This window comes from Notolepis coatsorum (genome assembly GCF_963971535.1).
Source record: "Notolepis coatsorum genome assembly, chromosome: 10".
In the NCBI taxonomy this organism is placed as follows: domain Eukaryota; kingdom Metazoa; phylum Chordata; class Actinopteri; order Aulopiformes; family Paralepididae; genus Notolepis; species Notolepis coatsorum.
Genome location: NC_140174.1, coordinates 106,403,663 through 106,431,108, shown reverse-complemented (window position 1 = coordinate 106,431,108; position 27,446 = coordinate 106,403,663). Strand labels below are relative to the sequence as shown.

At 44.0% G+C, this 27,446-nt stretch overlaps 1 protein-coding gene across 1 annotated transcript in view; it reads right to left on the bottom strand.

The window, feature by feature from the left end:
- The window catches only part of LOC311235671 (glutamate receptor ionotropic, delta-1-like), a gene marked incomplete at both ends in the record, with an annotated part of 337,043 nt that overhangs the window by 221,259 nt on the left and 88,338 nt on the right, over positions 1 to 27,446 (bottom strand).

Sequence of the window (27,446 nt, the reverse complement as noted above, 5' to 3'; positions counted from 1 at the left end):
TGTATGGGGAAGAATCCCAGGCGACACGGCATCGGTCCCAGACCTGCCTGGCTATGTCCGGACGTAATCCCCACCCGTCAGGATGAGGACCGCCCCGCGACAGTACACCTGTACCCACATTCTCCCTGCCGGGGATGTGGGGAGCCCTCAGGCCGCGCAGATGGAGGACGCCCATAGCCAGCCGCCTGCCGCCTGGTGCAGACGGGGGGAGCGTACTCCTCCCTGTCTGTCGATACACGACACTGACGTCGTATCGTCCATCCTGATCAACACTGTTTGAGGACCAGAAGGACCGCTTTCAACACCAACACATTGAACGTAGCGCAGACCGGGCAGCATGGTTTGCCAGCTGCCCCCTATTGCGTTGGCCCGATGCGAGGGAGGCGTGGGAGGCGTGGGTGAAAAACGTGACGTGAGACAGTGCCGTAACCGTCCTAGGACGGAACCTCCCGAGCGTGTTGACAACACGCTCTGAGAGGGATGCCCATAGCCCTCCAACCGTTGACTGGGAAGAGGAGTACTCTACTTCCAGTCTACAGCAACCCCAGGCTGGTAGGGACCTGCCTGGTACGAGACCTGACGATCCACCTTGACCGCGAAGGACCCGAACGTCGTCAGGGCAGAATACACTCCGTAACCCCTGACGACGCAGAGGCCCCCGTGTGGCCTCCACGCACTTGGTGAAGATGCGGGGAGCCAGAGAAAACCGAACGGCAGCCTCTGGTACTCATACGCTAACCCTGCAAAGGAAGCGTAGGTAAGCCCTAGGAAGGAAGATCGGAGATGCGCATACGCATCCTACAGGTCTATGGAGGAGAACCAGACCCCCACCTGACAGTGTTCAACAGGTAGGAGACGATCCAAAAAATGCTGAACCTTCCCATGGGACAGGTCCAGCCTGGGTCTGACACCCCCCCCCTCCCGATTTCTCAGGCACCCGAGAACACCGGGAGGAGAAAGCCACGACGATGGCTTGCTTCGTCCACAGAGATTGGATCTCGTTGACCAGAGCTGTCACTGCTGGAGACCCTGACAATAGGGTCTGTACCAAACCCGAAAACGGGTGGGGTTGTGTAAACACAAGTCCCCGCCTCAGCGTTCTCTCCATCCACCTCGACATATGGTACTGCCGTAGTCATATGTGATGACACTCCCAACGCACCCGCCGCCATGTGGCGCAGGTCCGCCAGGAACTGTAGATAGTTGGCCCGGTCCCACCCGCTGTGCGTAGCCAACCCTGGAACCGTGCGAGCAGAGCGTTCCGTATCGGGACATCTGACCCTGACACCACCCATGAGGCAATCGCACCCAAGGGGGGACCTCGACAGAAAGGGCCGGTTTGATACAGGGGCTTTCTAGGTGAAAAAAGTCCCCCCACTGAACACCCCTCCAGAACATGCTGAGGAGTTGTTCTGCAGCCGGACATGCAAGGTGTAAGGACCCCATGGGTTCCTACACACCGTAGCCCTGCAGTGATATTACTACCACCCAAATCACGCGTGCCTGCGAGACCACTGCCAATCTTTCAGGAGTGGGAGGCACCAACATGATACCTGGCCTGGCGAAGGCCGGGGAAGCCCGCACTGTGTGCCTCAAAAGGTTTCGAGCCCCCCTGCTGACAACACTTATAGTTGACAGACGTAACACCAGGCTCAACCAACACAGCTTATGGTGTGGGAGCCGCTTGACAGCACAACATTCTCACGGACAGACCCAGGCTCAGCCATCAACTGGGTGTCAGCCCCTGTCCCCATGAGAAGCGAAAAGTGGGGCCGCCCGCGTTTCAACGAAGGCACGTGGCCCGCAGCCAAAGGAAACAATCAGAGCCCACTTTTTCCGCTGGTGTTGGGGAAGGGAGTGATCGGAGAGCGGGCTGCTCGCGGCAGGACGGTGACGGCTTGTTGTTCAAGCCGAACCCATCCAACATGGCCGATCCCTCGGCCGCCAAGGCTGTCGGCCTTGTGGACACCTGTCGATTCAACGCCCAGGATACCTCCGGCGGGGGAAAACATGGCCGCCTGTCGAGGGCCTCGTCATCGCCACTGACGAGGCCGTGCTCTCTCTTCTTCTGGCAGCGCGGTGTGATGCGGTGTGGGGCCTAAGACAATACCGCCCGCGCTCCAGCAGAAGACCAAAATCCCCTGCGGAGAAGGGAACCCTGAGCGGTTATAGCTTGCGGCTGGGTCAAAGCTAATAACGTCAACAACGTTGCGCGATGTGTCGTCGTCGGCTGGCCCTCAAGGCCCCGCCACCAGACACAATTTTTTTAATAGAAAAAACAGCAATTCGAACACAGTTCTAATCGCTGCCAATTCCATACCGTGGCGGTACAGGCTTTAGCAGCCCACCAGCCACTTGCCAGGCCGACCCACCCATGGCGTCGGCCGGGCGGGGCACTGTTTCAATATGTCAAAAGCAAAGGACTGATGTTAACACGAAGCACCATTGGTGGTTGCAAACAGCAACCTCCACTGTGGTGTGCACCATGAAAGGGTTAAATGAATAAAATAACTAAACCACAAAATACTGTAGAATGAGCAAACCCATATACACAACGTTAAGGGGAGGCGGACCAGAGCGAACTAGTCCCGCCTTCATTCAAAATATTCACAACAGCACACCAGCCCTAGCTTAGCCCATTTACCAAAAAAGGTAAACAAAGCCCCCCCCCCGCATACTCCCCCAATAGACACCGATTGACCGTCAGCATGCATGGTTGAGAGGAGAGAAAGCTGTAGCATAGACAGACCTTCTCATAGCAGAGTGACAGAACAAAACAGTAGCCCCTACACTACGACAGCCTAGCGTGAGGCGATGTGGAACCCAGATCAACAACCGCCTGCGCACAACACGCAACATGTTTACAATGTCGGCTGGACCCATAGCCCCACTACCCGACGCCAATGTGGATAGGAACCAGCCAGCTGAGCCATAACCCGCCGTTAAGTCCCATCCTGCAGTAGTATAGCTCTACTGCTACACCGCCGAGCTCACGCATCGGCTCCCAGATGGGGACACCGTTCAACAGACCCCACCGGAACACAAAGGTAACGTACCTGGCTAGGCTACCTAGCCACGGCCTACCCTGTTGTCAACCCATTTACCCGTAAAAAGGTAATAGGACTCAGCAAAACCCCCACATCAGCTACCGACTGACCTTCATTGATGAACCGGGCAAGAGGAGGGAGAAGTGACAACATCTCACGGCGGAGACATTAGAACAGCGTAGCAGTAGAGTTCAGCATGTAGCATTAGTATTAGCATGTAGCTAGCATTAGTTGTTTAACAGCACGCTTGCAGGACCGTTTGGAACCCATTCACCGCAGTGAACGTTCACCAAACCATCCCCCCCTGGCGCCGACACACAACATGGTTGTGTAACAACAACCCAGCATTACTAACACTAATACTCGTGCCTAATGACACAGGGCTCACCGTTGTACAACCCGGCTCCATAGCCAACCTTGTACGCTGCACCTTGATCTGGCTGCCGACAGATGAGGAACATCAACATAGGCTCGTCGTGTCGCTGAAACATGCCTCGAAGATGCCAGGGGCACGCAACCTCCGGTAGTTTCAAGTTCAAGTTTCAAGTTTCTTTAATAGTTGTCATACAGAAGTACAGAATACTTTTATACAAAATGCTTCTTACTGTTACGCTCCAGAGACTGTGCAAGACAAGATAAGTATGAAATAAAATAACATAGTATAGCATGTAAATTAGAAGTAAAAAAAAAGTCACAGTGTTCAGTATAGACATATGTACAATGTTCGATGCAGAATAGACGTAACTGAGTTACCATATAATATACAATATACTATGCAGTGTACTAATATACAATACTATATAGTGCAAGGCAGAAATGGGATGAGGTGCAATTTAGGTACAATTTACAGTAGGTGTACGAGTTGTAGTGCAAATCCTTTATCAATAAATATAAAGTGTGTTTGTGTGATCTAAAGTGTGGAGAGTGGGTGCTGCAGTGTGTTGTTTGTTTAAATGAGTGTGTGCGCGTGGGTGTGTGTGCTGTGTGCATTTGATGGTTGTTGCATAGTGTTTATTGTTCGTTTAGCAGCCTGATGGCCTGGGGATAGAAGCTTCTTCTGAGTCTTTCTGTGCTCGCCTTAAGACTCCGGTATCGCTTGCCTGACCGCAGCAGTTCAAAGAGGCAGTTGTTCGGGTGGCTGGAGTCCTTGATGATTCTCTTAGCCTTCCCCCTGCGGTAAGCTTTCAACATTACACAATTCCTCCAATCTTTTTCATACTACTAGTTACATAAGGTGCATTGCATCCAATATGATGGAACGAAAATAGAGGAAGGGTGTTTGGTGACCAGGACCATGGTCTTATAGGCTACGCCTCCATAGAGGCGGGACCCGGTCAGGTGTGGGTGTATAAGTTGTGTTTGTGGTGGTGTACAGTAAGTACAAGGAGATAAGGGGTATCTCAATAGGCTTGAGCGGGACGCGATAAGCCATACGAAATATAACTACTATGCCTATACTACCTACTATGCTAATATGTCTATACTACTATGCACTCAAGAGTTTAGCACTCAAGTTCGACACTGTATGACAAACAATACCACTTACCCTTAGCTGCCAGAGATGTACCCCTACTGCTGACTTGTTTTCCCAATAAGGTTATTGTAATTTATTACAATCAATTATTTGTGAATCATAGCTTTGGACTGCCATAGTGCGATTGAAAACCTCAGCATTGTGACAGATGCTCTGGTTAAACTGAGCCTGCTGAAGGAGGAGGAAGTGTCCCATGGTCCCTGTCACAGATTATTTGAGCCTTTTTGGAATTAAGACAAAGACCAAATATATGTGTGTTGATTTTAAGACGTCATGACCCCAACCTTCTTTTATTTGAGCAAAACTGGTTAAGTGCAACGTTGACAGGTTCCTGATGACTCTGTTTTATAGATCCTTTATGGAGTCACGTTTTATTTTTTATTTTATTTGTTGGTTTGCTTCTCTTAACCCTTTGAGTGCCAGCAACGACATATCTTGTTTTATCAGCCCCCCCGGTGAGTGCCGACGACGACAAATGTTGTTTTATTTTTTTATTAGCAATCTGAATTCATATTTCATCAACCGAGTCTCCCGTTGGTACAGCAACCCCTCCAAGAGCTCAGATGGGGAAAAAGCGCCCCCTATCGTCTATCCCTGTGTAGACGGACCTGGGATCTGTAGATCTGTAGAGGTGGAGCCAACTGGCTCCATTGTGCTGGCGAGCCGTCTGATCAAGAAGGATCTGATCGCGAGACGGAAAGCAGCATGGAATATATATTTACAGCAGCCAATAATCAATCAATAAGCGTGATCAATATTTGGAATGGCGATCAGGAATTGGAATAATATTTTTGGAGAACATCTGATCTAAGGTAAGGAGTCTATGTTGCCAGTCTTGGGGTAATCGGAGCTGTATTCACTGAGATAACAGCGTGTCCCCTATGTGTGTATGTGTGTGTGTGGCTGTGTGTGATCTTGAGGAAACGAGAGAATAGATTTCTCAGCTCGCGTCTATAGTGTGCATAAGTACACATATACTATCGATAATCTAGCGTTTATTTGAAAACGATTCATAAATAGGCCGACAAATGACAACGTGTCTAGTGTATTCGAGAATATTCCAATAAATGCCGTTTATGGGGGAATGTTTCAATTTTCCGAAAATCTTCGAGAGAACGATAGCTTTTCGAAATGCTATAAAAAGGATATGAACCGATTAAAAAAAAATCTGTTTCGACAATGTTGACTGCAAACAAGTCATTGATAAGCGACGGGCAGATTAGACACATAGCCATAATTTAAAACATAGATTAGGCGTTTTTTAACGCTAACATTGAAGTGGGTGGTGGCATTCAACGGGGTAAATCAACGTTAATCAAAGGCACTGAAAGTGTTAATCTAAAAACAGAAAGATGCAGAGAAAAACAGGAGAAAAGGAGGAGTAGCCTGTGTAGCTACTCCTCCAGGCTGTGCCCCCTCCCGTACTGCAGGGAGAGGAGGAGGAGTATAGCCTGTGTAGCTACTCCTCCAGGCTGTGCCCCCTCCCTTACTGCAGGGAGAGGAGGAGGAGTATAGCCTGTGTAGCCCCAGCAGGCTGTGCCCCATCCCTTACTGCAGGGAGAGGAGGAGGAGTATAGCCTGTGTAGCCCCAGCAGGCTGGGAGCCATGCAAAGCAGGCCTGACCCCTTGCCTTGGTACATGTCTTACCTGCTCAGGAACAAAAGTATCGACCAAATCAACTATTGACAATTCTCATGGTCTGACTCCTGGCAACCATATGCTCCCCGTCCTCCAGGGTTCAAACACGGCAGAACAAACGCTGCACCATCTCCCCATCGCTCCAGAGGAATGGATCAGCTGTCCATCCCCCTTCCCCCCAGTTTTTTTTATTTTTTAAATGTCAGGCGTTTTCATTTTATGAAAAGCTGTGTTGGATCTCTATTAAGCATTCCTTCCAATGCCAGTGTTTGACCCCCCCCCCCCCCCCCCCCCCCGCTGCACCTTTCATGTACCTCCCTGTGACACTTCACTCTTTTCAAACCTTTGCCGTCCCTGCATTGATTCAAATAAGTTGGAAGGGCCAGGGGGAGAAGGCATGGTGTGACGATCTGTCAGAGGCTCCATGCTTAACTCATTCACGGCCAGCCGTTTTATCCATCCTTGTACTCAATGGGCCACTGCTTTAAAAGATAGGGATTTTCACTGTGCGTGGCGGTGTTTGCAGGGCTATATCTATATTCTATATTATAGCTATGGAAACAATACTATGGCTCATTTGACAGTAACTATCCCTCGTCCAACATGTGAAAAATAATAAATGTTTTCATGTATACATTTGCGCGTTATACCGTGGTGAATATTGTATAGTTTCAGAGTGATCCTGGCTAGTTCCTGGTAACATGCGTTATGGAGCGATATGTGAATTTTGCTAAAAGCGTTTGCGTTGCTCGCCTGGACACGCTACTATTTCCAAATCAAAGGTATATAATAGGTATTATGTTTCATCATCAATGCATGAAAGGGGGGGGGGGGGGGGTAGTTTTTTGATGCTTTGATCGCCAGCAACGGCATTTGTTTTGAATACTACATACGTTGATCGGCTGGATCGATATGAAATCATTGTAGGATCAAGGTGGAATTGACGTCAGATAGTCCTTACCTTTGATCGGTATTATTCCAAAAAGAATATTCCAATTGTCTGATCTTGATTTCCAGTATTGATGTTGATCGGGTCCCTGACATGAAGTGGCACAAGATATGCCTCAAGTGTGCTGAACGCATTTCGAAGTGCTCGGATGAAGCGATTTACTTGGCTTGGTCTAAATTCTCCGCCTGGACGACATTAGATGTGACACACAGTGTGAAATAAGGTTTCAAAGGGTGGGCGATACTGCCACCTAGTAAGATTTGGCCGGTATTGCACTCTCAGGGTCTCAGAATGATTTCCTATGGTAACACAGAGGTCCGTGAGCCTGTAATGAATACAAAAATAGAATAAAAGAAAAAACTGGTATGGCGCTTAACCGCTGGCAAGATAACCCGATTTTACTCGGGTATGGCGCCGAATGAGTTAAACAACGCTTTTACTGACATCATTATGACTCTTTTTGTCTTGTTTCAAACCATTCACCAAACCACTGACCATGGTGGGAACACCCTTGCCCGCGGTCTCACTGTGTCTGACTTGACCATCTCTCCTCATGTTCCTGCCCTATTAGAACATTACCTAATCAAATTTCAAGTTGATAGAATGGAATCCTACATGAGCTGTCGTATTGATGCCTCCACTCTCCCAACGTTCAACACCTACCGGATACCCTCTCTCCCTTCCTTTCTTATTCCGGCCCCCTTGATCTGATTTACAGTTTTTATGTAACCTCTTTGATGTGTTAATCTACAGAAAGCCGCTTTTGTGTTCGCATTAAAGAATGTGTGGGTGTTAAAATATTCCGTTGCCAGGGTGACACCCCGCTAAAAGACGGATCTTGATTCCGGTGTCAAGTCAGGAGAGGGAGAGAAGGGATACAGGCAGGGTAATAAAAATAAAATATGAGAATAAAATAAAAGTAAGAATATTAAAGGTGCTATAGATACCATTTTATGGAGATTAATCATTACAAGATAGTGCAGAATAAAAGTATTGCTTTTCCCCCCAAAAGTTATTGATTCATTAAATGAAAACTATTTAGCGGGTCGAAAATGTATGTCGTTTACTATTGCGTGCATGTATCCCCTCCCTACTTCCCATTTCCCCACGTGGAATGCACCTGATTAGATGACATGCTGGTGCTCTAGGGGGATATCTAGTGGCTGAATGTTATCTTTTATTCTGCACCTTTCTGAAAGCTATGTGGATGTATTATTCTTTTAAATGATTCCAAATAAATTTGTTTTGTGTAAACACCGTGAAGCCCTCATGTTCAATAGTACACTGCCCTGCAGAAGCTAACCGCAGTAACTACATTTCCTTTTTTAAATTGAGTTATAAGTGAAATTGTCAACTTCTCAATATCTGTTTTATCTGGTGACAAAGTTTCAGAGTTCAATCTTGCTGGATTTTAGAGAAAATGTTTTTGCAGTAACTACAAAATCACTGGATAGTCAAAGAACTTTAAAGCCATTTTTCTTAATTTCACTGTTTGCATAGTTACTGCGGTTAGCTTCTGCAGGGCAGTACAGGTATGTTATGGTTCAGCCATGACTCCATGAAGCACATCGAGCTGGTCCCAGTACAGGTATGTTATGGTTCAGCCATGACTCCATGAAGCACATCGAGCTGGTCCCAGTACAGGTATGTTATGGTTCAGCCATGACTCCATGAAGCACATCGAGCTGGTCCCAGTACAGGTATGTTATGGTTCAGCCATGACTCCATGAAGCACATCGAGCTGGTCCCAGTACAGGTATGTTATGGTTCAGCCATGACTCCATGAAGCACATCGAGCTGGTCCCAGTACAGGTATGTTATGGTTCAGCCATGACTCCATGAAGCACATCGAGCTGGTCCCAGTACAGGTATGTTATGGTTCAGCCATGACTCCATGAAGCACATCGAGCTGGTCCCAGTACAGGTATGTAATGGTTCAGCCATGACTCCATGAAGCACATCGAGCTGGTCCCAGTACAGGTATGTTATGGTTCAGCCATGACTCCATGAAGCACATCGAGCTGGTCCCAGTACAGGTATGTTATGGTTCAGCCATGACTCCATGAAGCACATCGAGCTGGTCCCAGTACAGGTATGTTATGGTTCAGCCATGACTCCATGAAGCACATCGAGCTGGTCCCAGTACAGGTATGTTATGGTTCAGCCATGACTCCATGAAGCACATCGAGCTGGTCCCAGTACAGGTATGTTATGGTTCAGCCATGACTCCATGAAGCCTGTGGTGCATTTTTTCCAATTGCTAGGTTTTAGTGAGTTTTTCCTTACCTTCGCGTGCGGTATGTCTGGAGTGTTGCATTTATTTTGCATCTATTTAAAAAAATTTGGACTTTATGGTGTTTTGTTCTTGACCTATTGTGATGTTTCTTTTTGACTTGTTTAAAGAAGACGTGTCCGGCCCGCGTGTATGCTTTTACCAACGCAGTTGTGTTTCCGGGTTCCCGTTTTGCGCTCTGATTGGCCACTGACCTATACGCGTACGCCCCCCCTCGCTATCGCCTTTGGGGCGTGAGATATGAAGACAGATTTAACTGGGTATAGGAAGGCAGTAATAATAAACACTCGAAACAGCTATTACCAGAAAATTACAACAGCAGTTGTGCCTGCTTCAAATGTCACGTATTATAGGCTATAAGCCCGTGTAGATCTATTCGGAATAATAAACATATACACCCTCTAGCAAAACATGACACAATGTCTTTGCCAATTTTAGACCCATCTCACAATTACCATTTTTATCAAAAATACTGGAGCGCATAGTCTACATACAGCTACAATCATTCCTTGAACACAAAAACATCCATGATAAATTCCAATCATGCTTTAAACCACGACACAGCACTGAAACGGCCCTCCTCCGTGTCTTAAACGACCTGATTTCAGCTGCTGATGCAGGTAACTCATCCCTACTACTACTCCTTGACCTCACAGCCGCCTTTGATACGGTAGATCACCACATCCTCTTACCTCGCCTCGAGCATTACGTAGGCCTTAGGGGCCCCGTCTTAGACTGGTTCCGGTCCTACTTAAGTAATAAGACCTTCTCTGTCCAACTTGGTGACTTCACTTCCTCTGTGGCCCCCCTCACCTGCGGGGTGCCTCAAGGCTCGATATTGGGTCCCACTCTCTTCCTCCTATATATACTCCCCCTAGGCCAGATCTTGGCAAAACATAACATCTTATTCCATTGCTTCGCCGATGACGTGCAGGTCTACCTCCCCTTAAAACCCACCCAAGGGAAAACATCAATAACACCACTACTTGACTGCCTGGCAGAAATCAAGTGCTGGATGTCTGAAAACTCCCTGACATTAAATGAAGGGAAAACCGAGGTCATTGTTTTTAATAGTGCCCCCCCGACCCCCCTCATTGACGCACTTGGTCCCCTGGGTCCAAACCTCTCCACCTATGTCAGGAACCTCGGGGTCATCTTCGACAGCAATTTTAAATTTGACAAACAGGTCAGCGCCGTAGTCAAAAACAGTTTTTACCACCTTAGACTCCTGGCGAAGACAAAGGCACAGTGGCGTCGCGTGGGTAAAATAACAGGGGAAGCCAAAACATAAAATATTTTTATTAATATTGTTATTTTTATTTTATTTTTTTAAGTCAAGCAGTCACCATGTACACTACAGTATGGCCCGGCGGCCAGTCAAACTTTCTTTTTATTTATTTAACAGATTGCAGAATGGGTACAATACAGGACGGCTCAATACACACAATTGTATAAGGGGATGCAGACCAGAGAAAGACGTTTGTCTTGTTTACATCAGGGTCATTAATACTGCTGGAGCATTGGTTTATTTTTGGTCCGATCTTTCCTTGCACGATTTTGCGCGCCGCGTGGGAGCAAATACGAGACACATATTCGGTTGCAAAAAGGTGTCCCATGGTCTCCTCTATGGCCGTGAATATTTTCACGCGGATCGGAATCACTGCGCGCCCGTGGGACACTTTTCCGTTTCAGCGAGTTTATTCCACGCTTTCTGTTTTCCTTTTCTAAGCATTTTCGGGGCTACATGTGAATGAGTAAAAGTTGTGGGACGCCCAGATGTTTCCACGATAGAAAGCTCGCGTGGATCCCATAAAAGGCTCACTTAATACAGCGTTTTTAAAATCACGCGACATTTTCAGGGTCGCGAGCCGACCTTTTCCCCTCGTTTTCGATGATGGAAGTGATTTAGGAAAAGCTTCGGCACGCCGAGAGGTCCCCGTGGATTTAATTTCGCGAGGATCGGGGCAATATTCGGCCCGTGGGAACAGTTACGGGTTAATACAATGTTCAGAGTGCAGAGGGGAAAATATGCTGAGTGTTTTCCTCTCAGCCCCGTTTTAAACTTTTAGGGTGTGGCAGTCAGCTCGAATCTGATTGGCCAGGATCGGATTTGGACTCTATAATGCTGGAAGCCTGGAGAAAGAGACCTACCCCCTGCCTCTCTCCTATACTAGCTCCAGTGAGCACAGTGAGTCTGACAGTGTGTTAGAGGGAGTGAGAAGGAGAAGAGGCAAGGCCAGATTAAGACTTCAGAGGCCCCTGGGCCAGATTCTTGTGGAGGCCCCCCCACACACACGTGCACGCACGCACAGTGGCGTTTTTATGTCACTTTAAAAAATATATAGAATACCGTAATTCCTCTAATAGTAACCCCGGCTTGTATTTGTTTCAACTGTAGTGGATACCAGGCTTGTATTAGGAGGAGGCATGTATAAGAGAGAGGCCTATATTTCTAATTTTCGTATCTCTTTTATTTTTTTTTACTGAATGAATGAAAACTTTATTTAACAGATTGCAGAATGGGTACAATACAGTACGGCTCAATACACACAATTGTTAAGGCAGGGGATGCAGACCTGAGAAAGACGTTTGTCTTGTTTACATCAGGGTCCCCCATTTTCAATTCATATAGACATTTATGACATACACAACATACATGACATTTATGGCATAGGGACATATAGGTATTTAGTACTAGTACTAGTGTGTAGTGTGGAGGCCCCTAGTCGCGTTATTTCTAAACCTAGCCGCATTTCTGGCAAGACGCTCTCTGATTGGCCGATGCCGATGTACAGTTTCTACGTCAAATGTATATACTCCCTTTTCCTGACTCCTTCTGTATCACAAACAGTACTGCATTTGCAAATCTGGTATGTCATAAATGTATAGATGTAGCAGTACTGACTGTATATATGTCCTGATGAATTGAAAATGGGGGACCCTGATGTAAACAAGACGAAAGTCTTTCTCTGGTCTGCATCCCCTTAACAATTGTGTGTATTGAGCTGTACTGTATTGTACCCATTCTGCAATCTGTTAATAAAGTTTTCAATCAATCAATCAATCAAGCCTGTTTCTACACTGGTTAAGCTTAGGCACTCTTTCGAAGTTGGTTAAGTTTAGAGTTTGTCTTAGAGCGTGACGGGCTGACGGCAAGTTCTTTCGACGGTTAAGCTTAGGCACTCTTTCGAAGTTGGTTAAGGTTAGAGTTTGTCTTAGAGCATGGCGATAGAACGCCAGGTAGTTTGCAGGCTGTTTGACGAGGAAATGGGCAAAGACACAGCTCATCACGCGATTGGGCAAACATGTCAGTGGCCAATCAGAGAGCGTCAGTCAGTGCCAATCATTCAGTGTCACAGTATGACATCGCTCTCCAAAATAAGAAAAAAATAAAAATTAAATGTGGGGCCTCTAGTGACGAGGGGCCTCCAAAAATGTTTAAAATAAAAGTTAAAAAAAAATAAACAAATATTTGGGGCCTCTAGTGACGAGGGGCCTCCAAAAGAAAAGAAAATAAAAGTAAAAAAAATAATAATTTGGGGCCTCTTGTGACGAGGGGCCTCCAAAAGGCCTCTAGTGACGAGTGGCCCCAAAAAAAAATTAAAGTAAAAAAAAAAAATTATAATAATTGGGGCCTAAAAAAAATAAAAAATATTTTTTTTTCTTTTTTTTTAGGCCCCTCATCACTCAATGCCCACGGGCCGCGGCCCGGTCGGCCCGGTCGTTAATCCGGCCCTGAGAAGAGGGGGACATTTAAAAAAAAATAAAAAATTATAACACAAAAATGAAAAAGAATATAAACTATATTAAAAAGTAAATTATATATATATATTTTTTTTTTCATATTTCATATTTGATATTAATTCATATTTTAATATTAGGGAGGCATGGCTTCCGTTGGCTTCCATAAGGATTCGCCACTGCAAAGGCATACCTCTCCCAAAATAACCTAGAGACGGTGATACATGCCTTTGTCACCACTCGCCTCGACTACTGCAATACCCTTTACACGGGCATCGACCAATCCTTGCTTCGCCGCCTACAACTGGTGCAGAACGCAGCCGCGCGCCTCCTCACCAAAACAAAAAAACATGAACATATCAGCCCAGTTTTGGCCTCGCTCCACTGGCTGCCTGTCCGCTTTAGGATCGATTTTAAATTAGCCCTAAATGTTTTTAAATCACTAAATGGCACGGCTCCTCCCTATCTGTCCGAACTCCTGCACCGCCACACCCCCCACGATCCCTCAGATCAGCTGACCAGCTGCTACTGGTGGTGCCTAGAACTAGGCTCAAGACTAGGGGAGACAGAGCTTTCTTTACCGCAGCGCCTAGACTGTGGAACAGCCTCCCCCTCAGCGTACGGACCGCCCAGACCGTGCAGGCTTTTAAATCACTTTTAAAAACCTACCTGTTCTCCTTGGCCTTCGCCCCCACTTAATCACCACTGGCCCTTCTATCCTCTTTGTTTTACTGTGTCCTACCTGCTTTTATTACTTTCATTGCTTTACTATGTTTTTAATCTTATATCTTGCATCATATTATTTTGTTTTTATTACTTTCATTGCTTTATAATGTTTTTAATCTTATATCTTGCATCACATTATTTTGTTTTTATCAACCTGCCTGTGAAGCACTTTGGTGCCAGCTGCCGCTGCCTGGAAATGTGCTATATAAATAAAATTGACTTGACAATGTGATCCTATCTCCGATAGAGCGGCTGGTCGCAGAGACGCGAGTTGAACGAACACATCGGGAGGAGAATGCATGAATGAATGAACCTGATGTAAGCAAGACAAAAGTTTTTCTCTGGTCTGCATCCCCTTAACAATTGTGTGTATTGAGCCGTACTGTATTGTACGATAGAGCGGCTGGTCGCAGAGACGCGAGTTGAACAAACACATCGGGAGGAGAATGAATGAATAAATGAAAACTTTATTTAACAGATTGCAGATTGGGTACAATACAGTACGGCTCAATACACACAATTGTTAAGGGGATGCAGACCAGAAAAAGACTTTTGTCTTGTTTACATCAGGTTCATTCATTCATTCATTCTCCTCCCGATGTGTTCGTTCAACTCGCGTCTCTGCGACCAGCTGCTCTATCGTACAATACAGTACGATATATATATATATAGATATAGATATATACTATCGAAAATCTAGCGTTTATTTGAAAACGATTCATAAATAGGCCGAAAAATATATATTTTTATTTTCCTTGAAAACGAGGGCTTTTCAAGATGCTATAAAACGGAAATTAACCGATAAAAAAACAATCCGCTTCGACAATGTTGACTGGAAAATTAGTCATTGATAAGCGACGGGCAGATTAGACACATAGCCATAATTTAAAACATAGATTAGGCGATATTAACGCTAACATTGAAGTGGATGGTGAGCATTCAAGCACTAAATCGTGCGCCCCCCTGCTGGGCACTGAAAGTGTTAACGTGTGTTGTCGGGCCTTACAAATAAATTTTATTTGATTTGTTGGCCAGTGAACGCATGTTTCCCATGACAACCGAGAGCAGATAAGGCTTAAACCTTTTTTCCCCTCTATTCCTCTCCTACAGTCACATTCTAAAAAGAGTACTCAATAATACTCCATGTAATATTCATAGAAATTTGCTTGGTTGGAGTTTTCAAAAGCATAAATTGTTAAATGGATTTAAAATCACCCCGCGGATTTAAAATTACCTCCGCCGGGTCTCATTATCCTTTCAGGCATTTATAATGGATTAATTTCAGCGGTGGATGCAACAAAGCAAAGTCTCATTATGACCAAATGATTGGATAATTCGATATGTAATTGCCAACCCCTTTGGTTTGTACCGTACTCAGCTGAACCCCAGGCGAGGGACGGCGGAGGCGGGACAGAGAGACGAACAAGGAGAGGCACAGATCAGGAGACTGACATGTTTGCGAGACATTTCGCGATTTCTGAGGAATGTTAACTGCCGTCACAAGTCGGCCTAGACGGTGCCGAGTCACATATGTGTATTTGTTATGTTGCTATGTTAACATTACTATCATACATACATTTATTATGTGTTACAATAATAATATTACTATCATGTGTATTTACCATGTGTTACTATTACTATCATGAATAATAATAATAATTAATTGCATTTATATAGCGCTTTTCTAGACACTCAAAGCGCTTTACAATGTACTGTAGGGTGGAAATTGCCTACTGGTAGAACCCAACCTTGGGCTACGCAGGCTCAATGGCTACCATAGATTGGTACATACCCCCTTTTTAAGAAGAATTGTAAGACAGACGTTGGAAACTATAGGCGGGTTTCTATTTTAACAGTTATGTCTAAGGTAGTTGAGGGTCTAGTTTATGAGCAGGTTGAGGAGGATCTAGTAGACACCAAGTTGCTGTATGAACACCAGTCAGGGTTCAGAGCAGCCCACTCCACAGAGACGTGTCTCATTCATCTTATTGACTACATCAAGCAACACTTCGAGGATGGCAATTATGTTGGAATGATCTTGCTCGACCTCCAGAAAGCTTTTGGTACCGTGAACCATGCTATATTCCAGTCAAAGCTTGAGTGCATGGGTTTTAGTCAGACTGCTGTCAGTTGGTTCATTTCTTACCTCACATGGAGAACTCAAGTCTGTGAGGTGGAAGGTGTCAGATCAGAACCTCTGGACATTGTATGTGGGATGCCTCAAGGATACATTTTAGGTCCTCTATTATTTCTGATATATGTCAATGACATGCCAGCATCTGTGAAATGTAAACTATTATTGTATGCAGATGATTCAGAACTTCTGGTGCCAGGTAGGAATGTCAGGGAGATTGAGAGAGCTCTGAGTTCTGAGCTAGAAAGTGCCAGAGAGTGGCTCATAGATAACAAGCTGTCCATTCAACTAGGCAAGACTGAGTCGATCCTTTTTGGCACAACAAGGAGATTAGGCAAAGTCGATTGCATGGAAGTCTCCTGTAATGGAGCAGTAGTCACAGGGAAAAGTAGTGTCAAGTACCTAGCACTTACACTAGAGCAGTCTCTCTCATGTGAGACTAGTGCTGCCAACAACAAGGCCCTCGACCTAGCATACCATGCGGCAAAGGGAACCGCTCCCGCCTACCTCCGGTCAATGGTCTCTAACTACACACCCTCAAGACCCCTACGCTCTGCATCTTCCAGCTGCCTCAGACCTACTCTATCCAAGCTCCCGGAGGGTCATCAAAGAGAAGCCGCCTATTCTCAGTCCTTGCCCCACAATGGTGGAATGAACTACCCATCCCATTATCTGAAATGATGATAATAAAAAAAAATATATATATATATATCTCTAACCCTGACTAACCTTACTGTCATGCACTTGTCCTAATAAACTAACCTACACTGTAACACGCAACACTTTGATAAACATTGTTACTCAGCTGATAGAGTTGTACCCTTCTTGCTGTCTTGTCGTACAGAACTTGTAAGTCGCTTTGGATAAAAGCGTTGAGCTAAATGACTAAATGTAAATGTAAATGTAAACAACAAGTGTGCCGGCAAACTCAAGTTCCTGTATCGGAATACCAGGCTTTTTGAACTTGCTGTGTCATCCTTGCTTCAGTGTCATTTTGACTATGCGAGCGCAGCATGGCTCTTTAGTCTGTCGACTAAATAAAAAAATAAACTTCAGGTGATGCAAACACTATTCGGTACATGCTAGGTGTGCCTCCCAGAACGCATGTAGGAAGTGCCGAATTCATAAAAGTGGGACTGCTACCAGTGCACCTCAGGTTTGAACAGTTGAAACTGAACCACATGTTCAACATAGTAAATGGTACAGCAGCCCCAAGCTATCCGAAGTATCAGATCAATATGGTCCATACGCAGCATGGACACAATACCAGGGCCAGTGTTCGCTCTTGTAAGGTGCTGCAGGTCAAGTCCATGGCTCAGAGCAAATTTTTCTACACCAGGATCTCAATGTGGAACAGCCTTCCACTTAGGATAAAACTGTCAGGATCTAGAGGAATATTTAAAGGTCAGGTTCACTCATATCTCCGGGGTAAAGTGGCCGGATAGCTGTCGGGTCAAACTCGTATTGTTGTTTTAATGATGGTATAAGAAATGCACTATTTTATGGTATTTGGTCAGGATGTTATTGACTTGTTTTTAGATATGTAGAATATGGATTTGTTGTATTGGACTTTTGCTTTATGTGTTTTTTTTTTTTTTTTTTAATTATTATTGGTCTTTTCCCCCCTCCATTTTCCTCCGATTTTCTCCCATCCCAATGTTAGTCGTATGCCAATTCCCAGTCCCTTCCTGGTCGCTGCGCTTTACCCCCCACAGTCAGATCATTTGGGAGAGTGGAGGCTACCACGTGCTTCCTCCGACACACGTCCAGCCAATCACCGCTTCTTTTCACCTGGCAGCGCGGATTCTCATTGAGAGGGCGTAGCGTGTGGGAGGACCACACTATCCCCCTCACGTCCAATCCGCGCTTAGCAGGCGCCCCGACCGAACTGTAGGTGTCGCTGTTTACAACGACCCGGACCCACCCCGCCAGCTTCTCCCACCCTCTGATACAGCCAATTGTATCAGTGCAGACGGCCAGCCAAGCTGGTGACAACCCCGGAGCTGTGAGCTGGATTCGAACAGGCGAACCAAGCTCACAGCTCCGGGGCTGGTGACGAACGCAATCTCCGCTCGACCACCTAACCGCCGCTTTATGTGTTGTTTTATATGTTATTTGTATGTGTCCTTTGGTCAGAACATCGGGGACCACGCTGGAAATAAGTGTTGTCATTTTTGCATGTCATCCCTTGGATTTGTTGTGGATGTTGTGGATCCCTTTGGATCCATAAATCAAATAAATCAATACAATTGGAAGAAGTACAAAGCTGATTATGGAAATTAATATTTAAAGTGCTTTGAACATGGGGAAAACCTCTTTACAAATGTGATCAATTAGACTAATGGAAACAGTCACCTACATTATGCCCCAGATGGCTGTATGGATCATGCATATTAATGCCACATGCTAGGGAAAAGAAAACAAGTTGACATGTCATCTGCCACCCATGATGCAGTTCCCTTGGGTCAGTCAGTGACTTCAGTCGGAGTACATCAATAATACATGTGTTCTGAGTTTGTCACACCAAGGAAACATGTGTTATTAACCACCAACAAGGCTAATTTGAATTATAAATACAATTACAATGACTATTGTTTTTCTTATCCACTTTTTCTCCTCATTTTCTATTTTTCTCCCATCCCAATTTTGTATTGCCAATTTTCCCCTCCCCTGTCTTGAACGTTGCTAGACTATGCCTCCCACTGGTCGGCTGTAGTGAGGATAGAAGCCTTGCATCACGTATCCCCTCCGGTACACGAGGAGGCAGCCTGTTGCATCTTTTCACCAGACAGCGCGGACTCTCAGTGGCGAGGAGTAACGCGTGGGAGGCTCACGCTGCCCCCGATACTTCCTGTCTCTGCTGTGCAGGCGTCACCCAACCGACCTGTAGGAGTCGCTGTCCACAACGTCTAATCCCCACCCATCGACTTTCCACCCGCTGACTCTGCCAAATGAGCCAGTACGACAGCCGGCCCAAGTCGAAGGCAATGCTGAGACTGGGATTCGATACCGGAGTCTCTTGCATTGGTGACGAGTGCAATCTCTGTTACGCCACCCAGCCGCCTTTACAATGACTATTGTAATAATATTATAATGAAACTGACTCTGAAGCTGAATGTTCTTCCTTCTATTGCTGCATTTAAAGGTATGATCTCCAACCACTGTATTGACTTGTATCTGTCTTAGCTGATTTCTTATTGTTTATTTATTGCACAATTGGAGGTGGGCTTCCCACTCTCCAGGACATTTATACCAAGCGTTGCAGGGCCAAGGCTAAGAGAATAGCCAAAAACTCTAGCCACCCAAACAACTGCCTCTTTGCACTGCTGCGGTCAGGCAAGCACTACCGGCCAGTCCAGAAATACTCAGAAGGAGCTTCTATCCCCAGGCCATCAGGATGCTCAATGACTCTATGTAACATCAACCCACCCATCTACACTCATTGCACACACATCCACATCCACATGCACACACTCACTTTAAACAAACACCCACCTTAACACTCACTTTAGAAACGTTAAACACTTTAACACTACATCATATTTATCTATTTATTAAAGAGATTTGCACTACATCCATACCATTTTGCATATTGCCTTTTAAAAAAAAATGTGTACCTCATTGTCTGCATTTTTACTTTGTAACATTGTACTTTCATTGTACTTAGGTTGTACTTAAGTTTGTATATTGTATATTTGTATAGTGTTGGGACTTATTCCTCTTTCACTTACTTTATTTTTTTTTACTGTGTGAAGCACATTCTCAGGGACTCATACATAACCAAGCATTTCACTGTAGTGTACATGTACTTTATAGGTGTAAAAAATAAAAGCAAACTTGAAACTTGAACTGTATCATTTAAACCTCCCCCAGTTTTATTCATATATTTTTATTTATATATTTTTTAATAATTATAAGGTCAATATGCAACGAGAAGACTGCCAATTATATGATAGGAACGGTAATTAACACATGATCCGCTCTCCTCAGTGTTGATTAAATACGATGTCAAAAGTAACAAAAATTAAGTTAAAAATGTAAAAGTCGACTAGGTTAACACAGTTAAAATAATGTAATCAATTATAAACTCATAATTATTGAGATACTAGGAGCACATACTACACAACATATTTCTTATGACTCAGATTCATTAAAACAACAAGGGACACAGCACTGAGGCATGTTGAAAAGACGAGAGCCTCAGCCAATTAGTGATGTGTCGTTCGCCCAGACAGTGTAGAATCCTACATGAGCCGTCGTATTAACGCCTCCACTGTCCCAATTCTTGTTAATTGCCTACGAGACACCCTCTCTCCCTTCCTCTCTTACTCTGGCCCCCTTGATCTCTTTACAGATAAACTTAACGCCGCCCATTATAAGCCTATAATTAAACGTGCTCCGCAAAAACAAACTCCCTGGTTAGGCGAATATTCATGGAAGCCAAGGGAAGCCAAGCGTCCCCAAATAAAATTAAAAAATTAAAAAATTAAATTGGAATTTTTTTACAATAATATTACAAAAATAAAAAAAATCATACATTTTCATCTCTGTGTTATAATAATTGTCTCCCTCCTGGAGAAATTAACCGAACGAGCGAAACTGCGCCAACTCTCTCTAACACTGTCACTGTGGCCCATACTCACTGACAGCCTGGAGGCTTACGAGATAAAGCTGTGAACGAGGTTAGGACGCTAGGCAGTTTTTTTTTTATTATTCTTCCTATTACCTCATTATTAGCCAATAAGATTCTAGCTGGGTTGGATTGGCTAGCTCCTAGGCCTTAACACGCCCCCAGCTTGGTTCTCTAGGTAGGGGAATATATGCTAATTTCGCGTCTGGCCAAGTGGCCAATCAAATCACATTAAAAGCAAACGTGACCGGAACCAGGTTACCTCGCGGCACTTTGGAATATGCAATGAAGCAAGCATATAGCACTTTATTAGCAACTTATTTTTCGCCGGCGGGACGTTTACTGATGACCAGCACAGCACACCACTGTGGATATTATGATTTAACAAATATATCTGTCCAGGAGGATCACCACATTGGCCAGGTAAGCAGCATACATAGGCTAGCTTGGTTTCTAACTAACGTAACCAAGCTAGCTTGGTTGTAGCCCCTTTCATGACTGCAAGCCAGGGGCTTGAATACGCAGTCACTTATTCCTCCGTAGTAGCCAGGTTAATTTGCACCACCAAGCACTGCTTAAAAGCTAGCCGTGGGTCCAAAATATATCAGATATAAATTTCAAAGGTACCCAGCATTCCATTAGGGTTTCACACACACACGCGGCGGGGTTTGAAAGCTCTGCGTTGCTAATAAACATTTTAAATCATTTTTATAAACTGGTCAACACTGCTCAAAATGAGGAGCATGTAGCTGCATAGCTCTGAGGGCCGCTCAGCAGCGCCACCCACCCAATGGCTGAATTGGAGTATTGCACTGTGCGGGCACAGCTGTGAGATCCGCGCGAGGCCAGAGGATGTACATACTGTATGAGTAAATTAACTATACTTTTGCTCACACAATATCTTGAATGAATGCGTTTATTTATTTCGAACATAAATTGAAAATAAATAATAATAAAAAACAAGTAATAAACATTAAAAAACAAACAAGCAGGAGTAGGATGAAGTGTAAACGCCCCTTGATTGATTGATTGATTGATTGATTAATTGATTGATTGGTTGATTGAAAACTTTATTAACAGATTGCAGAATGGGTACAATATAGTACGGCTCAATACACACAACTGTTAAGGGGATGCAGACCAGAGAAAGACTTTCGTCTTGTTTACATCAGGGTCCCCCATTTTCAATTCATCATAACATATATGACATACATGACATACAGATAGACAGTATTCAGTATACCTTCACACTATATTATCTTATGCAACTCATATTCACTCCACAAACTGAAATATACATACATTGTTGAATGAACAGCCTGTTTCTTGAAGTTAGACTCTCCTCTAAATTGTAACCCCCCTCTCTATAACATAATTTTTGGATGTTACCCGGGAGTGAATTGTTTCGTGATTTAAACAGGATTTGTGCAGTCTTAAATTCAGCCAGGAGTTTCATGGCATGTGATTTAGAAAATAGTGTGTTTGTGTGTTCCAGATATCCTACCTTATTGATAATCAAATCAAAATAAAATGTATTTGTAAGGCCCGACATTCACAATTTTGGTTTATCCTCTTTTACTTAAACTATTGACTCTGGGCGGGGATGATGAATTGAACCTCTTAAACACGTCACGGCACTTTGACCCTCATCTGCCGGCTCCGGGCTGCGCTGTTGCCAATCAACCAATACATTGTTGGAAAGTTGAATTTACCGCCTTTCGATCGTCACCCCACTCAACCTATTGCGTGCTTCCATTTTGGATAATCACGCTGAATTATTGCCGGTACACACATTACAAAAACCTTTGTAAAACACAAATTTGATCAACTTTGGACCTATTACTAGATGAGACTAACAGGCTATGGAACCGTTATGTGTTCCAGCTCCTACCTCTCAGCTGGAGCTCAAAAACAGGCATCTGGCAACAAGTAAACAGAAATGTGAGTAAACAAAACTTTGAGTTCAGTGTGTTAAAAAATTAGTAACTCTATTTCATTAGCACTCAGAGAGTGATTCTTCCTGTTGTGGAAGACAGTTCAGAATGTTTCCTTTCAAGAGAGACCAGACTCATGCATGTGCTATAAGTATAAAGTATAATGAATTGCAAATTAAAATAAAAAACCTGAACATTATTGTCATAAAATAGAATGCAGTTAGTTTCCCTACCTTTCTGTGAACGTCTAGCAAAAAAACGCGTTGCAATCTGATGAAAAATGGCGGATCAATTGATATTATAAAAAAGTAACTGTACTTACAGTAGATTTCATTCACGGTTTTTGCTGCCCTGTCGGGGCACCTGGTGGTTCTAAATCCAGATTGAACTCTGCCATTGGAAAGGGGAGATTGGGCCTGATCCATAGAATGTGTCAATTATGATATGACTTGACCATAATAAGGTCATTTATAGGCCTGATATTCTATATTATATATTCATATTTGCATATGTCCGGATGGCAAAATGCAGTACTGTATCTACAAAAAACCCTGTAAATCATCTGCCCTTTATTCATTTGCTTAAATATTTTGTACACGTGATCTCAAGAAGGTGCTGAATGAGCTCAGTGGCAATTTCCCACATCTGGTCAATGTTAGCATGGTGTTATTCACAGTAAAATAAAAAAAATTATATATATATATATAATTTAAGAGGTTAATGTAATGTAATTCTAGTAAGTGGTTCTCTGTGTATGACTGATTAGTGTAGTACCTTGTTAGCGATCAGTGACGTGTAGTCAGTTATGTCATAAGGTCATATTATTGTAAAATTTTAATATCAATTGTTCATGATCATTGCGAGAAATAGTTATTCTAGTTATATGCATATGCTATTTTATATGCATCCATATGAGAAATATACTTTCAGTATAGAAAAATATACAAATCTTTCATTTGGGAAGGACAGTGTCATAGATGGGGAAAATTGTTTGTTTACTGTTATTGTAAAGTTTCTTCCAACTCTCACATGTTCATATTTTTTTATAATTTCTTTTTGGCATCCTCTGTTATTTTACCCACGCGACGCCACTTCCTGGTTTACCGAGGAAACTCGTTCCTTTAGGTCGCTTTCACATATAGTTTGGTGGACTCGTGCGATTCAGGGGGTGAAGTTGCAACATTGTTCATCTTCATTTGGTTCGGTTTGCTTTCACACTGCAATTTGTCAAGCGCACCAAACTTTCTGAACACGAATGTCACGAAAAGGGTGCTCGTCTATTGGATATATATAGAATCCCAAAAACAGGCTTCAGGGACAGCTCTACGGCGCACACACCACATTAATCTCAGGAGCATCCCAGCGCACACACATACACACACCACATTCGAACACATCGAAAAGGGAGTGGAAATCCCTCCCCTTCAGGAGTGAAATCCGCGAAACACAAACATGCAGCAACATCACATTGTGAAAGGTTGTGGGATTTCTGCTCTCCTGGAGAGAAGAGATGGAAGAGACCCAAATCAGATGATTGGAGAAAAAAAACTAAAACACTTTTCTTTTGCCCTTTCTTCCGGTGTCCGTCTGTGACTTCACTGGGTCCTAGTTAACAAAAGCCTCCACTCGTGTCTCTCACACACACACACACACACACACACACACACACACACACACACACACACACACACACACACACACACACACACGCACACGCACACGCATACACACGCGCACACAGCACACTCCGCTGACAGCAGGGACTCTCTCTCTCTCTCTGTTTCACAGTGGAGTAGAGCAGGGGGGACAGCGCCACGCAGTGGCGTCGCGTGGGTAAAATAACAGGGGAAGCCAAACAAAATTATTAAAAAAAAATTATTAAATATTTTTATTAATTTTTTTTTTTTTTTTTTTTTTTTTTTTTTTTTTTAGTCAAGTAGTCACCATGTACACTACAGTATGGCTCGGCGGCCAGTCAAACTTTCTTAACAGATTGCAGAATGGGTACAATACAGTACGGCTCAATACACACAATTGTATAAGGGGATGCAGACCAGAGAAAGACGTTTGTCTTGTTTACATCAGGGTCCCCCATTTTCAATTCATACTAGTGACATTTATGACATACAAGACATCATGACATCAAATATACAGTACTGTTACCCCTAGATCCTGACAGAGTATATACATATGATGGGGAGGGGACTGTACATTAGGAGGGGGTGGGTGGGTGGGAGAGAAATATACATACGGCCGGTGTTGTTTTCGAGGAGGGACTCGGGAGTAGGATACCGCAGAACACCGGGAGAGAATATGACTGTCTATTAGACAAACGTGACAAGACAAACGTATTTCTCTGGTCTGCATCCCCTTAACAATTGTGTGTATTGAGCCGTACTGTATTGTACCCATTCTGCAATCTGTTAAATAAAGTTCTCATTCATTCATTCATTCACGTGTCTGTTGCGCCGCGCGCCCAGCCATCAGAGCGCTCCTACTGTAAAATGCGGAAGCAGTCATTTCAGCCTCAGTTTTACTCGTTTATAAAAATGATTTAAAATGTTTATTAGCAACGCCGAGCTTTCAAACCCTGCCGCATCTGTGTGTGAAACCCTAATGGAACGCTGGGTACCTTTGACATTTATATCCGATATATTTTGAACCCACCGCTAGCTTTTAAGCAGTGCTTGATGGTGCACATTAACCTGGCTACTACGGAGGAATAAGTTACTGCGTAATCCAGCCCCTGGCTTGCATTGCAGTCATGAAAGGGTATACAAGCTTGCCTGATAACGTTAGTTAGTCCTTAGTCAGGCTGCTCAGTTCTTACCTGGTCAATAATGTGGTCCTCCTCTTGCCAGATAGATTTGTTAAATCATAATATCCACAGTGGTGTGCTCTGCGCTGGTCCTCAGTACTAATGGGATGTCACGTTAGGTAGTCAGGTGGAAACGTGAACTTCTGACCTGCCCCGCCTCCAGGTGGAAAATATGCTGAACGTCTTCCTCCCAGCTCCGTTTTAAACTTTTAGGGTGTGGCACAGTGGCAGTCAGCTCGAATCTGATTGGCTAGGATCGGATTTGGAGTTTGGACTCACTCTATAATGCTGGAAGCCTGGAGAAAGAGACCTACCCACTGCTTCTCTCCTATACTAGCTGCAGTAGTGAGCACAGTCTGACAGTGTGTTAGAGGGAGTGAGAAGGAGAAGAGGGAGACATTAAAAAAAAAATAAAAAAAAAAAACACAGATGCACAGATGAAAAAGAATGTAAACTATATTAAAAAAAAATTATATTTTAATTTTTTTTATTTTTTTTTTCATATTTCATAATTTGATATGAATTGATATGAATATAGGGAGGCATGGCTTCCGTTGGCTTCCACAAGGATTCGCCACTGGCGCCACGTGTTTGTTTTGTTTCCTTCTCCCCAAGATGCACAGTTTATCGGTTCACTTCCTATATTTGGTCTTGCGTTTGGTCCGATGAGCATTCACACCACAAAAGTACCCACCAGGGTTCACTTGGAACTTAGCGAACCAAGACCTACGTTTTCAGGCGGACCAGAGTTCGCTTTTTTGGTCCGCACCAGAGTTTGTCAGACCATTCACACCACCCCAAACCAAGCGGACTATCCGAGGAAACAAACTCTGGTCCGTCTGGTCCGGACCAAACAGCTCCCTCTGGTGTGAAAGCGACCTAAAAAAAGGCATGTCGCAAACTTGAACATAAATGGCGTTCGACCAAACTCGAAGTTTACCGCCTTGCCTGGAATGATAGTTTACATAATTACAAAAAGGCACTCAAACTTGCTCATTAACAAAAACAAAAACAACTAAAAGTTTCTGTTTGACACAGTTACAAAACGTACTCAGAAACAACCAACTGCGCTAAACCATGCATTCTCGGCTAACAAATTCATTAAATTCTTTACCAAGAAAATGTATCTCATAAGAGATGAAATTGTTGGCTTACTCAACAATCAGAGTCCCTCCCAACCCCTGACTTTGAATCCAGCCATACGCTATGCTGCCTTGAAAACATCTCACTTAGTGCCCTCTCTAAACTTATTTGGTGCGGCTAAACCCTCAACCTGTTTGTTTGACCCTCTTCCCAACCCTAGCCCTACTCAATATCTTCAACACCTCTTTGTCTACTGGCGTGGTGCCCTTGGCCTTTAAATCAGCCGTCATTAAACCACTACTTTCTTAGTGCGAACAGGTATGTTTTTGGTAGGTTTCTTCTGTATAATGGTTTTGTTTATCACCATAACTCAACCATATCAACAGAACACCATAACACAATTTTTTAATAAGCGCAAATCCAAAACTGTGATCGCATACACACATGTATCCATGCGTGCATGCATGCATTCACACGCACGCACGCACGCATGTTTTTGTGGACCAACAGACCGAGCGATCAACCAACCCACCAACAGGGTGAGCTATAGAAGGGTACAATACATTTCAAATTTAAAAAATTTAAAGCCATGCTCAGAACCCATAATCAAATCAAGGGTCTCAAGCTTCCCTGCACAGCAGTTAAACCCCATCCTTACACTTGGACTCATTTCCCTATCAGGACTTTCACATTCAATATAAACATAGAACAAAAGGTTCGGAAATGTGTCTTTGGTAGATTACTTTTCTTTACTTACTTTCTTTTTACTGTATGTAGCACACTCTCCGGGGCTCATACAGAAACGAGCATTTCATCATAAAGTATTCTGTATTTTGTTGTGACAAATAATAAACAAACTTGAAACTTGAACTTGATTATTTCTCTATTGTAACAATGCTTCTTGGCAATACATTTTATA